Below are 13,125 nucleotides of genomic sequence, written 5' to 3' on the forward strand. Positions count from 1 at the left end.
CCCGCCCCCTCGCGCCGGGGCTCGGTTGGTGGGCCGCCCCGCCACGTTCCCCGCGCGTCCCCGCCCACTGCCCCGCGGGCTCGGCCGCCCCGCCCCCCCGCCCCGGGCGCCCTCCGGCCCCGCCCCCGAGCGGGCCGCCGCGGAGCGCGGGCCAATAAGCGGGCCGGAAAGCGGCGGGGGCGGGGCGAATGCTAATCGCTCCTTCTTGAGACCCGGGGCGGGAAAGCTTTGCGGCGAGTCCTCCCGGAGCTCTCCGCGGGCGCCTGCGGGTCCGGGGCTCCCTTGCCTCTAACAGACTTAGCTTGCGGGCCCTTGCTTGCTTCCAGAGCCCCTAGCGGGTCTCTCTGCAGCCGAAAGTGCTTAGCGTCCAGCGCTTGTTCAAAAGAGCTGCTCGAGGAACCCTTCTTAGCCGTGGCACCTGTGTCCGCTCCGCGCTGCGCTCAGACCAGGTGAGCTCACGCTGAGAGAAGAGCCGAGGCCCACTGAGCTGAGCCCCTACTGTGTGCCCGACGGCGCGCTCGTCGCTCATATCTTAACGCAAGAACTCAGGTCTTTACAATTCCGTGAGACAGGTACTCCTGACAGGTGAACGGGCCAAGGTACAGAAACCTGACCACGGCCACCGAGCTAATACTCGCCCGGGAAAGCCGCAACACAGGCGGTCTTCACCCGGGTCGGCTGAGCGCCTGGCACGTAGTGGGCGCTCAAATGGTAACTCGGGATCCGAACCCACGTAGCTGCATCCCAATGTTAACCACTCCCTCCCCCCCCCCCCATGGACTATCTCTATCCTCCAGTCTTCAACCTTGACCTTTGCATCTCGTCACAAAATCTTATGGTCGTGATAAGAATGTGATTTTCTTCCTGTCTTTGGAAGACTCGAGGGACGTTAGTCCTTTATCAGTCAAAGTTTAAAATCCCAGGCAGTTCCGAAGTGGGCTGCAGAGAGCAGCGGCGCTGGCTGCTGTGAGCCGCGCACCCGCGTCCCTGGGGGAGCTGGGGCGCAAGGAGCGGCCCCGGCCGGCGGGGAGACCCTCCGGGTGCCCGCTCTCCAGATACGTTATTATGCTGCAAGTTTTAAATGTCCTAAAAATGTCTCTTTTCTACGTGTTCTAATTAGGTTGGAAGACTGAGGTGTTCAGCATTCTTGAAATTCATTCACACGCTTACAAAGAGGGTTTGAATTGTTTCCCGCTCCCCCACCCCTTCCTTCCTCTGGGAAGAAGGCGGAAAAAAAGCAGGAGGGCCTGGGTACTTCAAGGAGTCAGGACTGGACTAAAGGGCTGAGATAGACTGCCGTCATTGTCCTTCTGTCCTGGATCCCGTCTGTACAGGCTGCGAGACTGAATTGCAGAATAGCCCTCTCCCTCTTGCTGGTCAGCAAGGCGTTGTGGACAATAATGAAGAAAGTGTGCATTATTCATCCCAGACTCCAAGTTTAAAGTGAATAAATACAATTGTTTCACAAGCATCAAAACTATTGATAAATATGTTTAGAATATACTTTACGTCTTTCCTTCCCCGACATTCTACAGGTGTTCATATTTAACCTCTTTTGTGTTTTGGAAACACTTGGCACTCTGGGTCAGCAAACGTCCCAGGGTCGCAAGTAGTGGGATTGAAAAGCTATGGAATATCAAATCAAAAAGAAAGGGAAACCCTCAGTGGAAAGTATGTGCAGACTCTGAACATGCCAAGCAAGGGCTGTCTCATTCTGTGCCCTTTATGCGACGTGTGTATTATTGGGGATGGACAAGTGTTGGCTAATAATAAAAATCATTTGAAGTTGGAGAATGTTAATCACTCATGCTGGAATTTAGCCAGAATACTTGTGTTATTTCACTTGGTTCTGATTCAAACGATGTTATCTACTGGCCTACAAACCTCCCTCTTCTTAATCAAGAGTGAAATGTTATGTTTGCTTGGAGGTCTCTAGTAATAGTAGTAATAACAGAAAACTTTGCCAAGAGAGACTTATTTTGCACCGTGTGTTTTTTTTGCATCATTTAAATTTTTGCTTTTTTAATATATATTACTTCAATTTAAGGACAGTTTAAAAACATGCTGATGGTTTAGCCTGTATTAAGGAGGCTGCGAATTCATTTACATTATCTCATTTAATCCCTCACAACAATCAGATGGAAGCGGGCCTCATCACAACTTGCTTGAGGTTACCTATCTAGTCCACAGAAAGGATAGAAGTCAAAATGCTCTCTTGAGTCATAATTTATTATTCAACAAGCTGAAAAACACTACATGATCTTTTAAAGGTGCAATTTGTAAGTATCTAGAACATAGCCAAGCATTCTCTTTGATTCATTCACCCATCTATCCTTTCATCTAGCCATTTGTGTATCCATCCATCCATCCATCCATCCATCCATCCATCCATCCAAGAAACCAAATTTCTGAGTTGAAGACACAACTGCTATGTTAAACAGGTTTCTACAAAGCCAAATTCATGAAATTCAATTTAAATGATTGTCCAAGGTGTGTTTATTAATTGATGAAAATACAGAGGACAATGCTTAATATTCAATCAAAAAAGTGCGTGATATTGCAAAACTTTTGAGGTCGTGGCTTTGGATTTTGTCATCAGGGAATAGTTGGAGCATTTTTAATCTTCCGAGGATGGTGTTCCTTCTGCGTGCATTATCCTGTTGAGATACTTGAGAGTTCAATGTTTTAGGAATGACTGGACAGATAGACTTTGTATACTCTTCAATATCTTCATAATCAAGCCTAGAACAGTAATGCTACACACAGACACCTTCAATAAATATTTGTGAAATAAATGAATGAGTGATTGAAACATCAAAGAGATTACCTTTCTAAACCTTAGCAACTGACATTGAATCCATATGACCTATATCTCTGAGGCTGACCAAACCCTGTTAAATGCATCACGAGTCCAAACCTTGTCTCTGTCTTTACTAGCTGAACCACCTAAGAGCTCCAGATGCTCCTTCCTTACCTATAAAATGGAGATACAAATAGTTATCTACCCCATAGAGTTGTAGGGAGGGGTGAATGAATTGATATGGTTGAGAGCTTAGCACCTCATCTAGCACCTGGTAAGTGTATAATAGGTCTTAGTCATTATTATTAGTTTCTACTATGGTTCGTTCTACTTTTCTGTTTTCCCGATCTTCTATATTTTCTTGTGTGTATTACTTTAATAATGGGAGAAAAGTGATACTTTATGTCTGAGCACACTCTCAGCTGTCACCAGCTATCTCCGGTATTTAGATATTAGCTAAAATTTTATGCCAAGGCAGGGATCATTGCACATGCCCTGAACCCAAGTGCATGCAACCAGACAATGAGTGTGCGAGCATGCACAGTGCTGGCTCAGGGAAGACGCCGCTGGCCAACATGAATCCCTCACGGGTGTTTCCAGACTAGCTCTTTACCTGTCCTAGAGCATTTCTGACCACTTCTCTTATCAGGTCAGACACTTCTAGATGAGAAAGCACGACACTGACCAGAGGATTAATGAGTCATTTCTCCATGTGCATAATGAGAATGTCTTGTTCATATCATAAGCAGAGTAATTCAACCATAATCTTTAGTCCTTTCCCTTCCTCCATCATGTGGAGATTATAAAAAGGTAAAAGCTTTCTCTTCCCCCAGAGGTAATGGCAGTACTCATCTTTCCCACATTGACCTCTGGCTCTCAGCAGCGCATTGTGATCATGTGAGGAAGCTTTAAGAAATACTGATGCGTGGGTCCTATTAAATCGAAATCTCTAGTTCAGGGACCTTTGAGATCTTGTTTTTTTTGGTTTTGTTTGTTTATTTCTTTATTTTTGTCGGTGCTTTGTTTTTAACTCTCCAAGTGATCCTGATTTTCAGCAAGGGTCAGGAATGACTGAAATAGTTGATTCTGTATTTCCTCAGTGCGGCCCCAAACTCAGGCCCAGCTGGATCTTCGACAGAAAGGGTTAATCACATCAGTGTGTAAATGGAACGCCTCGGGAGAAAGTATGGAGAAGTACAGTCTAATTGCTTGTGGGTGTGTTTGGGCTGTAGGAAAAATCGGGTAAAGCAACAGGATTGTGGTTATAGGGGTGAGACCATTAACAGCAGTGAGGACCATAATAACGTTGTACATATATGATCTCTTTTACCCCCAAGAATCTTGTAAGGTTGATATTATTATTTCCGTTTTATAGACCAAGAAACTGAGGTTTAGACAAGTAACTTGTGACATAAGGTCACGCACCTTCCGACTTAGAGTTTCTGACTCCAAAGCCTATGCTGCCATCGACTGCAGACCCCAAGTGAAGCCCGGCAGAGAGGGTCCTGAGAACCACCAGGAGGTAAGTCTTGGGATAAGCAACTTCCCTTGTTCCTTTGCATCTCTTTCCTGGGGACCAAGCTGAATCTTCAGCAGTGAGCTGGCCTTTTTTGTGTGTGTGTGTGTATGTGTGGCTAACGTGAAAATGCTGAGGGCTCTGCATTCATCTAGAATCCAGTGTGAATTGAGAGCCAACTTGTTCTTTGGCCTTTGCAGACTACGCAGGAGGTGGGATGCCCCTTAGACCTGAACCTTCCTGGGTATTTGGCAGGGGAAGCTGCAGTTCAGTAAATATTGATGTGGCCTGTGCTGTGGGCTGAGCACTGGTGCCAGAGTGCAAAGATGAGGAGGCGTGGACTTTCCAGGCAGGGCATGGTTGGAGTACAGCAGAGGCACCTATCCCAACCTGTCTGAGAAGACCCGGGCTGTGCCCGGAAGGCTGCATATGAGTTAGGCATCTATCAGTCAGGGTTTGGTACAGAAAATAGAAACCATTCTAGGTATTTCTTTCTTTTTTTTTAAAAAAAATTTATTTATTTGACATATTGAGAAAGAGAATGAGCACAAGCAGGGGGAGCAGCAGGCAGAGGGAGAGGGAGAAGCAGGCTTCCCGCTGAATAGGGAGCCCGACGTGGAGCTCTATCCCAGGGATCATGACCTGAGCCGAAGGCAGGTGGTTAATGACTGAGCCACCCGGGCGCCCCCACTCTGGGTATTTCAAGTGGAGGAAGACAGTACTGGGAATCAAGCAAAGGCTTACAGAATTGTTGGAAGGGCTGGAGGAGCAGAAGTCATCAGGCTACCTGGACTGTTGGGTTCCAGGGGCCACCACAGCAGCTGTGACCTACAAGTGACAATGGTGCTGCCGCCACCACTGCCTTCATACCCATGAATCTGGTGACTAGACACTAAGACAGGATGCCGAGTCCAGCATTAGGCGCTTCTTAGCATCACCTCTCACACTTTGCTTGTCAGCAGCAGCAGCAGCATGGTGCCTTCTCCTTGCATCCCCCTGCAAGATCCTGTCGGAGGCACCTGGTTGACTGTACTTATTTCATATCCAGACCTGAGCTGCAAGAGAGTCTGGGAACTGAAGTTTAGAAGTGTCCAATTTCTCCATCTAGATTACTACAAGAAGGCTATAACAGAAGCAATCCTCTGTATCTGCTACAGGTGAAAGAACTGAAAAGAACTTCCTGGACAGAGGAATGAGCACAAGCAACGGGCATAAGGTCACGGAAGAGCAGAGAGCACGTGGCTATCATGAGTCACAGAAGCATCCGAATCAAAGTTTTCACCTGAAGGGACACTCATGTCTAATCAACGTAGGTTTACATTTAGATCCATACGTACACGTAACACGCTTTTACTGATACTGCGCTTAACGTACTCAACTGTCCGCTAATGCAGAAGGAGAAACAAAGTGAGCCAAAGGCACAAGAAAGAAAGAAATGAAAGTATTAGGTGATATTTGTGCACACAAAGAAAACAGAGACGGGCAGCTCGGGTGGCTCAGCGGTTTAGTGCCTGCCTTCGGCCCAGGGCCTGATCCTGGAGACCTGGGATCGAGTCCCCTGTCGGGCTCCCTGCATGGAGCCTGCTTCTCCCTCTGCCTGTGTCTCTACCTCTCTGTCTCTCATGAATAAATAAATAAAATCTTAAAAAAAAAAAAAAGAGAGAAAACAGAGACTTAAACTTCTCCAAGCTTAATGTTGCAAACACTGTTGATACTCAAGAGTCATCTCCCCTTTCTCCTTCCTAACAGGACCCCAGGCGTTTTCTTTGGTTTGGGTTTTAATCTACTCTTTTCTGCACAGCCATGGGCTCCAGGAGGGGCAGGAGCTCTAGCCCAAGCCTCAAGAAGTAGCATGTGATTGGTCCAACTGGTCATGCTGCTTGCCTTCTTCTTATCAGTATTGCGGTTCCCCGGGGGCACAGGGCACCGTTCTGGCCCATACAGGAGTGGGCCCATGTGGGGTAGATCTGCCAGGGGGCGCTGGGAAAGATTTTACTCCAGAAGAGAGGCAGCCCTCTCTCTTGCTGGGTATCATTTCGTCTGCCTGCAATGCCAACCATCGCAGGCACCATCTTGCAGCCAAGAAAGAGCTAAGCTGGTGCACAGGAGGGATGACACGGGGTTCCTGAGATGCCTGCCTGAAGACTTCTTGGTACGTGATGGAACACACTACTCATTTTTTTAAAGCCAGTTGAGTCCTTGCTTTCTGCCACTTGCCACTGAGAACATCGTGACTGCTGCACACAGCCTGCAGATTTAGGAAGAGGATCTTCCTACTTAAACTTGGCAAATAGAAGTCTCTTGAGGACATTTAAGGACAAAAATTTATCCCCTTCCCCCCCTCTCTCTGTTTTTAAATTTATTATTATTATTCTAGAATAAAACTGTTATTCTTCCTTCAAAAGTATTCAAGACCCAGTCAGATGTCATTCCTGGGTGGCTGAGTCGTTTGTTATTCCCACAACCCTTCCACCACTCCTTTATGACAGCATCTTACTCCTTCTCTTTCAACAAATAGTTACAGAGTACGTGTTATAGGTTCAGTCATCTTCTGGGCCCAGGGGGTAGAGCAGGGAACTAGAGGCATGGAGATCCCAGTCTAGCAGGAAGACAGAAGATGACCAAAAACATTTAAATATGATGACTCTTGTCAAAGGGGAAAAAAGAATTCTTATGGCAGCATTTAAAAGAGGAGGTGCGCCTGGGGGCTTGGTGGGTTAAGCGGCCAACTCTTGATTTCAGCTCAGGTCATGTTCTCAGTGTCATGAGATCAAGCCCTGCCATAGGCTCTGTGCTTGGTGTGGACCCTGCTTGAGAGTCTCTCTCTCCCTCTGCCCCGCCTCCCCCCACCTCTCTCTCTCCAATAAATAAATACCTCTTAAAAATATAAAAATAAAAGAGGAGGAAACAACTACTTTGAAGTTTATTTTATCGCATTGGGATTATCTGTTCACCTATCAGTTTTTCCCACTAGAGTGTGTGTTCTTGCAACCTCACATCCCTCACCCCTTCCTGAGAGATGGTTATTTTCCAGAGGTGGCTGCAAAAACGTCTCCCATTCCACATGTTCTGCAATGCAAACTTGCCATTCCCTACTGGGGAGGGAAACAGGAGGTCTTACGTCCTCTGCTTTGCATCTCAGTGAGCTTGTGATGATTTTGACCAATAATAGATTATGTTGGAAGCGATGCTATAGAGCTTCCAAGATTGATGTCATAAAAGGCCACGCAGCTTCCACCTGCTTCCCTTGGAGCCCTTGTTTCTTGAAATGTTCCTTCTCTGGGGCACACCCTCCTGGGACCTATAAGTGGATGCCCCAGGTGACAGTCCCAGTGGAGTGAGCATTCGAGTCATTCCAGGCCAGGAGTCTGACATATGAATAAAGGAGCTTCCTGATAATTCCAGCCCCCAGCCTCAACTCCTCCCCAGCTGTTCAAGTTTTCCCATTTGAGGCCTCAGGTGTCATGAAGCAGACCCAGGCCATCCCTGCTGTGCTTTCTCCTCACTTGTGCTCTACAGCATCCATGAACATAAGAAAAATGCCTACTGGGTTTACGCCACTAGTTGGGAGTGGTTTGTTACACAGTGGTGGTGACTGGAATACCCCAAATCTGCCTTCCTGTGAAATCTTAGATGACCAAGGAGACCACTTTTTTTCTTTTTACCAGCCCCAGCTGGTGATCAGCTTAGGCACTGAAGCTCAAGAACTTTCATCCTACTTTCATCCTGTTGAGCCTCGCTGTTGATGATATGCATGTGAAATGTCTAATCTTTTAAAACACAAATCTTCACCATTGATCTTAATATCCTGCTGCAGTGAGTTCCCCAGGTCAATTGTGTGTAGTGGGGAAAAAAGTACCTCCTTTTATCCATTTTAAACATGCTTCCTTTTCATCCCATCTTGTCCTCTTGTTCTTCCCCAAGTAAAGGTATTTCCATTTTGTGGCTACCTAGACACAGAGGACTGAGTTGAGACAATAATCTTGCTTTGAGGCGGTCACCCAGAAGGCCTAAGGTGTGCTGCCACATGGAGCAGTGGATTTTAGCTGGTGACTTAAAGGTGGTGGGAGACTCTATTCTAATTGGTCACAGGTTTAGTGCCAAGTTTGTAAAAACTAGTCTCTAAAAAAAAAAAAGAAAGAAAGAAAGAAAGAAAGAGAAAGAAAAAAACCAAGAAAGAAAGAAAGAAAGAAAGAAAGGAAGGAAGGAAAGAAGAAAGAAAGAAATATTTTCAGTGTACCTGGGTGGCTCAGTAGGTTAAGTGTCTGCCTTCTGCTCAGGTCATGATCTTAGGGTCCTAGGATTGAGCCCCATGTTGGGTTCCCTGCTCAGTGGGGAGTCTGCTTCTCTCTCTCTCCCTCTGCCCTTCTTTCCCACTCATGCTCTGTCTCCCTCTCTCAAATAAATAAATCAAATCTTTTAAAAAATAAATAAATAAAATAGTCTCTAAATTCTGCAAGAGGCAATGGGTGTCTTCTTGTGGGGCTGGTAAATGGAGCACAGTATAGTGGGAAGAACAATGGCTGGGACGTGCACAGCTGGATTCAAGTCTTGTGAGCCAGCTGTGTGTCCCTGGGCATAGCACTTAACCTCTCTGGACCTCATTTTCCTCAGCTATAGAAAGAGGAGATTCAATCAGGGGGCCCTGTTGCACCCTTCTGCCTTTAACACTCAATGAATTTCATGTATTTGCCAGTCATTTTGAAATATCTATTAAATGAATTCATGGGAAGAAAAAGCCTGTACTCTCAACAGTTTTCCTTTTTTAGTTCTAAAGTGGGGCTGGAGAGAACCCCTGCTCCCCCTGAAAAAAATCCTCTAGTTTTTGGAGAACAAATGCTATCTTTTTCCAAAAACAGAATCTGAACTAGGCTTCAATTACCAAAAATAGATTCTGACTGTGTCTGCGAAGTGACAGCTCCTGCAGGCTGTGACTTTGGGGTGCCGGGGTACATCCCTAGAGCTCCCTCCAGGCTTGCTCCCAGGAGCCAGTCTGCTCTCACAGCTGCATGCGGGGATCAGCAGCGTGGACACAGCTTCATGCCCAGTGACCAGAAGGGATGGACGGGGCAACGGCCTCTGCTGCATGACCACCTCGGAGAGGAAAAAGAATATTGTCCAGTGAGCAATGCGGTAGGAATGACTCAAGTGAATCCCAAGCGATCTGAAGTCTCTTCCCAATCGTTTTTTCCATATAGAAGGAGAAAGCAGTCACTGTCTGGGGCTAGAGGAAGGCCTTTCAGCTCACTCAGCTCAGACTCATAGCACTGCTTTTCTGGTCTGCTGGATACGTCGTCAACAGTTGTGACACTTAGAACTTCATGTGCTCCAACCCACGTCCTCAGCTCTGCATCCTGTTTTCTCTTACTGGATGCTCACTTGCCAATCTCAAGTTTGGAATGCTTCTCATCTCTGATTTTTTTTTTAATTTTTATTTATTTATGATAGTCACAGAGAGAGAGAGAGAGGCAGAGACACAGGCAGAGGGAGAAGCAGGCTCCATGCACCGGGAGCCTGATGTGGGATTCGATCCCGGGTCTCCAGGATCGCGCCCTGGGCCAAAGGCAGGCGCCAAACCGCTGCGCCACCCAGGGATCCCTCATCTCTGATTTTTAAATTCATTGCAGAGTCACCACTCTTGAAGGGCTACCGGGCTGGGAGGACAGATTGCTTCTTGCTGTTGTGTTAGCAAACTCTATCAATAGTGAGAAGCAGCGTCCGAAGGCTCTGCTCTACAGAAACTTATTTGCTGGATCAAGATCTTTATAATTCACGGAGTGTATAGACTCTTAGATTTAGGGTATAGAGTCTTAGACTCTTAGATTTCAAGTGACAAGTAGCAGAATACAGTAGTAAAAGTAATAAAATAATATATCTGATCCCTAGGGAGGAGAGGCTTTTTAAAAGTATGAACTCTAAAAAAAGAATCCTCCTCTACCTTCCTTAATGATGTATCTAATGTCCTACATGATCACACATATCCCCGTCATGATCATCATCATGGTATGCAAGAATGATTTAATGTTTTCATTTAGGCATTCAAGGAAGACTTGCAAACATCACAGCAACACTCTGTGTTGTATCAGTGGGAAGACTGAAGATCATGGAGGATGAACTGTTTGGCTACTATTTACTTGTTTGGATTATTTGGCTAAACCAAATCACAAGTGTAACTTTTTCTTAGAACAGTGCTACCCCTGCTAGGCTGCCTCGGTGTGCTCAGTGACTACTTGGTTGTAGCTAAAAGGAGAACCTAGTGTACCAAACACCACAGTTTGTTCTCCCTTCTGCCTTCCTACTCACACTCTAGCTGGGTGATGACTTTGAAGGCTTGCTGGCTTCAAAATTCTTCAGCCCATATGGGCTATACTGCATCATTGCTTGTTGCTCAAAGACACGTCGCAGAGATGATTTACTGTTTAAGTAAATGGTACCTACAGAACTGGTCGTGTAAGGGGCTGTATTTTTTTTTTTAACTAATAGACTTTTATTTTAGAGCATCTTTAGGTTTACAGAAAATTGAGTGGATAGTAGAGTTGCCAATATCCCTTCTTCCCACTCACAGCTTCCCCTATTATTAATAATATCTTAACTAAGATCCATAGTTTACATTAGAATTTACTCTTAACAAAACTGAAAGACAACCTATCAGAAAGGGAGAAGATATTTGCAAATGACATATCTGATAAAGTGTTTGTATCCAAAATATATAGAGAGCTTATTAAACTTATCTTCCAAAAACCAAATAATCTAGTTAAAAAATGGGCAGAAGACATGAGTAGACATTTTCCCAAAGAAGACCTCCAGATGGCTAACAGACACATGAAAAGATGCTCAACATCACTGTCAGGAAAATACAAATCAAAGCTAAAATGAGGTATCACCTCACATCAGTCAGAATGGCTAAAATGAACAACACAGGAAACAACAAGTGTTGGGGAGGATATGAAGAAAGGGGGAACCCTCTTACGCTGTTGGTGGGAATGCAAACCAGTACAGCCACTGGTGCAAATAGTATGGAGGTTCCTCAAAAAGTTAAAAATGAAACTACCCTATGATCCAGCAATTGTACTACTAGGTATTTACCCAAAGAATACAAAATTACTGATTCGAAGGGGCACATGCACCCTGATGTTTATAGCAGCATTGTCAACAATAGCATAATTATGGAAAGATGACTGATGAACAGATAAAGAATGTTATATATGTATATATGATATATATGTTTATATTTATATATGTATATATAATGGAATAATACTCAGCCATCAAACAAGAATGAAATCTTACTATTTGCAATGACGTGGATGGAGTTAGAGAGTACTATGCTAAGTGAAATAAGTTAAAGAAAGACAAATACCATATGATTTTGCTCACATGTGGAAACAAAACAAATGAAGGGGGGAGGGAGAGAAGCAAACCAAGAAACAGACTCTCAACTCTAGAGAATAAACTGATGGTTACTGGAGGGGAGGTGGGCAGGGGGATGGGTTAAATAGGCAATGGGGATTAAGAAGGGCATTTGTTGTGATGAGCGCTGGATGTTGCAGCTAAGTGTTGTATCAGTAAATTCTATATCTGAAACTAAAATAAAAGTTTCAGTGTTTACATTCTATCGGTTTTGACAAATACTGTCACATATCCACTGTTACAATATTGTACAGAATAGCTTTCCTGCCCTAAAAATCTTCTGCGTTTCATCTAATCATCACTTGCCCATCACCCCACACCCAAGCCCTGGTAATCACCGATCTTTTTACTGTTTATAGTTTCGCCTTTTCCAGAATGTCATACAGTTGATCATACAGTATGTAGCCTTTACAGACTGGCTTCTTTCCCTTAGTAGTACCCAATTAGATTTGTCTTTTCATGGCTTGATATAGCTTGATAGCTTATTTCTCTTCTTTTTTTTTTAATATATATTTTTGTGTTTTATATTTTTTATTTTTTTTACTTTTTAAAAAATATTTTATTTATTTATTCATGAGAGACAGAGAGAAAGGCACACAGGCAGAAGGAGAAGCAGGCTCCATGCAGGGAGCCTGACGTGAGACTCGATCCCGGGTCTCCAGGATCACACCCTGGGCTGAAGGCAGTGCTAAACTGCTGAGCCACCCGGACTGCCATATTTTTTTTTTTTACTTTTTAAAGTAGGCTCCATGCCCAGTGTGGGGCTTGAACTCATGAACTTGAGATTAAGAGTTGTGTGCTCTGCTCACTGAGCCAGCCAGGTGCCCCTGGGTGGTGGTTGTTGTTTTTAGAATGGTTGTAGGTTTACAGCAAAAATGAGCAGAAAGTATAGAGAGTTCCCATATACTTCCTATTCCTGCAAATGCACAGCCATACCCATTATCAACATTCCACACTGGAGTAGTACATTGTTATAATAAATGAACCTATACTGACACATCATTATCACCAAAAGCCATAATCACATCAGGGGTCACTGATGGTATTGTTCACTTTGTAGATTTTGACAAATGTATAATGGTATGTATCCACTATTATGGTATCGTAGGGGATAGTTTCATTGCCCTGAAGATCCTCTATGCCCCACTTATTCATCTCTCCTTCTCTCCAAACCCTGGCAGCCACTGATCCATAGTTTTGCCTTTTTTCAGAATGTCATATAGTTGGAATCACAGTCTTTAGCCTTTTCAGATTGCTTCTTTCACTCAGTAGTGTATACATTTTATGGTTTCTCCATGTCTTTTCATTGTTTGATAGCTCTTTTCTTTTTGATGGAGAATAATATCCCATTGTTTATACATAGTACAGTTTATTCACCTACTGAAGGACATCTTGGTTG

The 13,125-nt window shown here is 44.6% G+C and overlaps 1 long non-coding RNA gene across 2 annotated transcripts; it reads left to right on the forward strand.

Moving 5' to 3' along the window:
- Positions 1-189: 189 nt before the first annotated feature.
- On the forward strand, positions 190-6,723 carry LOC121480837. Of its 2 annotated transcripts, none has more exons than XR_005985108.1 (3): positions 190-449; positions 4,176-4,322; positions 5,474-6,723. It is a non-coding gene; the product is annotated as an uncharacterized LOC121480837 (long non-coding RNA). The 2 variants fall into 2 exon arrangements; XR_005985109.1 differs by having other exon boundaries at positions 6,066-6,723.
- Positions 6,724-13,125: the final 6,402 nt, after the last annotated feature.

This window comes from Vulpes lagopus, chromosome 22 (assembly GCF_018345385.1).
Source record: "Vulpes lagopus strain Blue_001 chromosome 22, ASM1834538v1, whole genome shotgun sequence".
NCBI classification, from domain to species: domain Eukaryota; kingdom Metazoa; phylum Chordata; class Mammalia; order Carnivora; family Canidae; genus Vulpes; species Vulpes lagopus.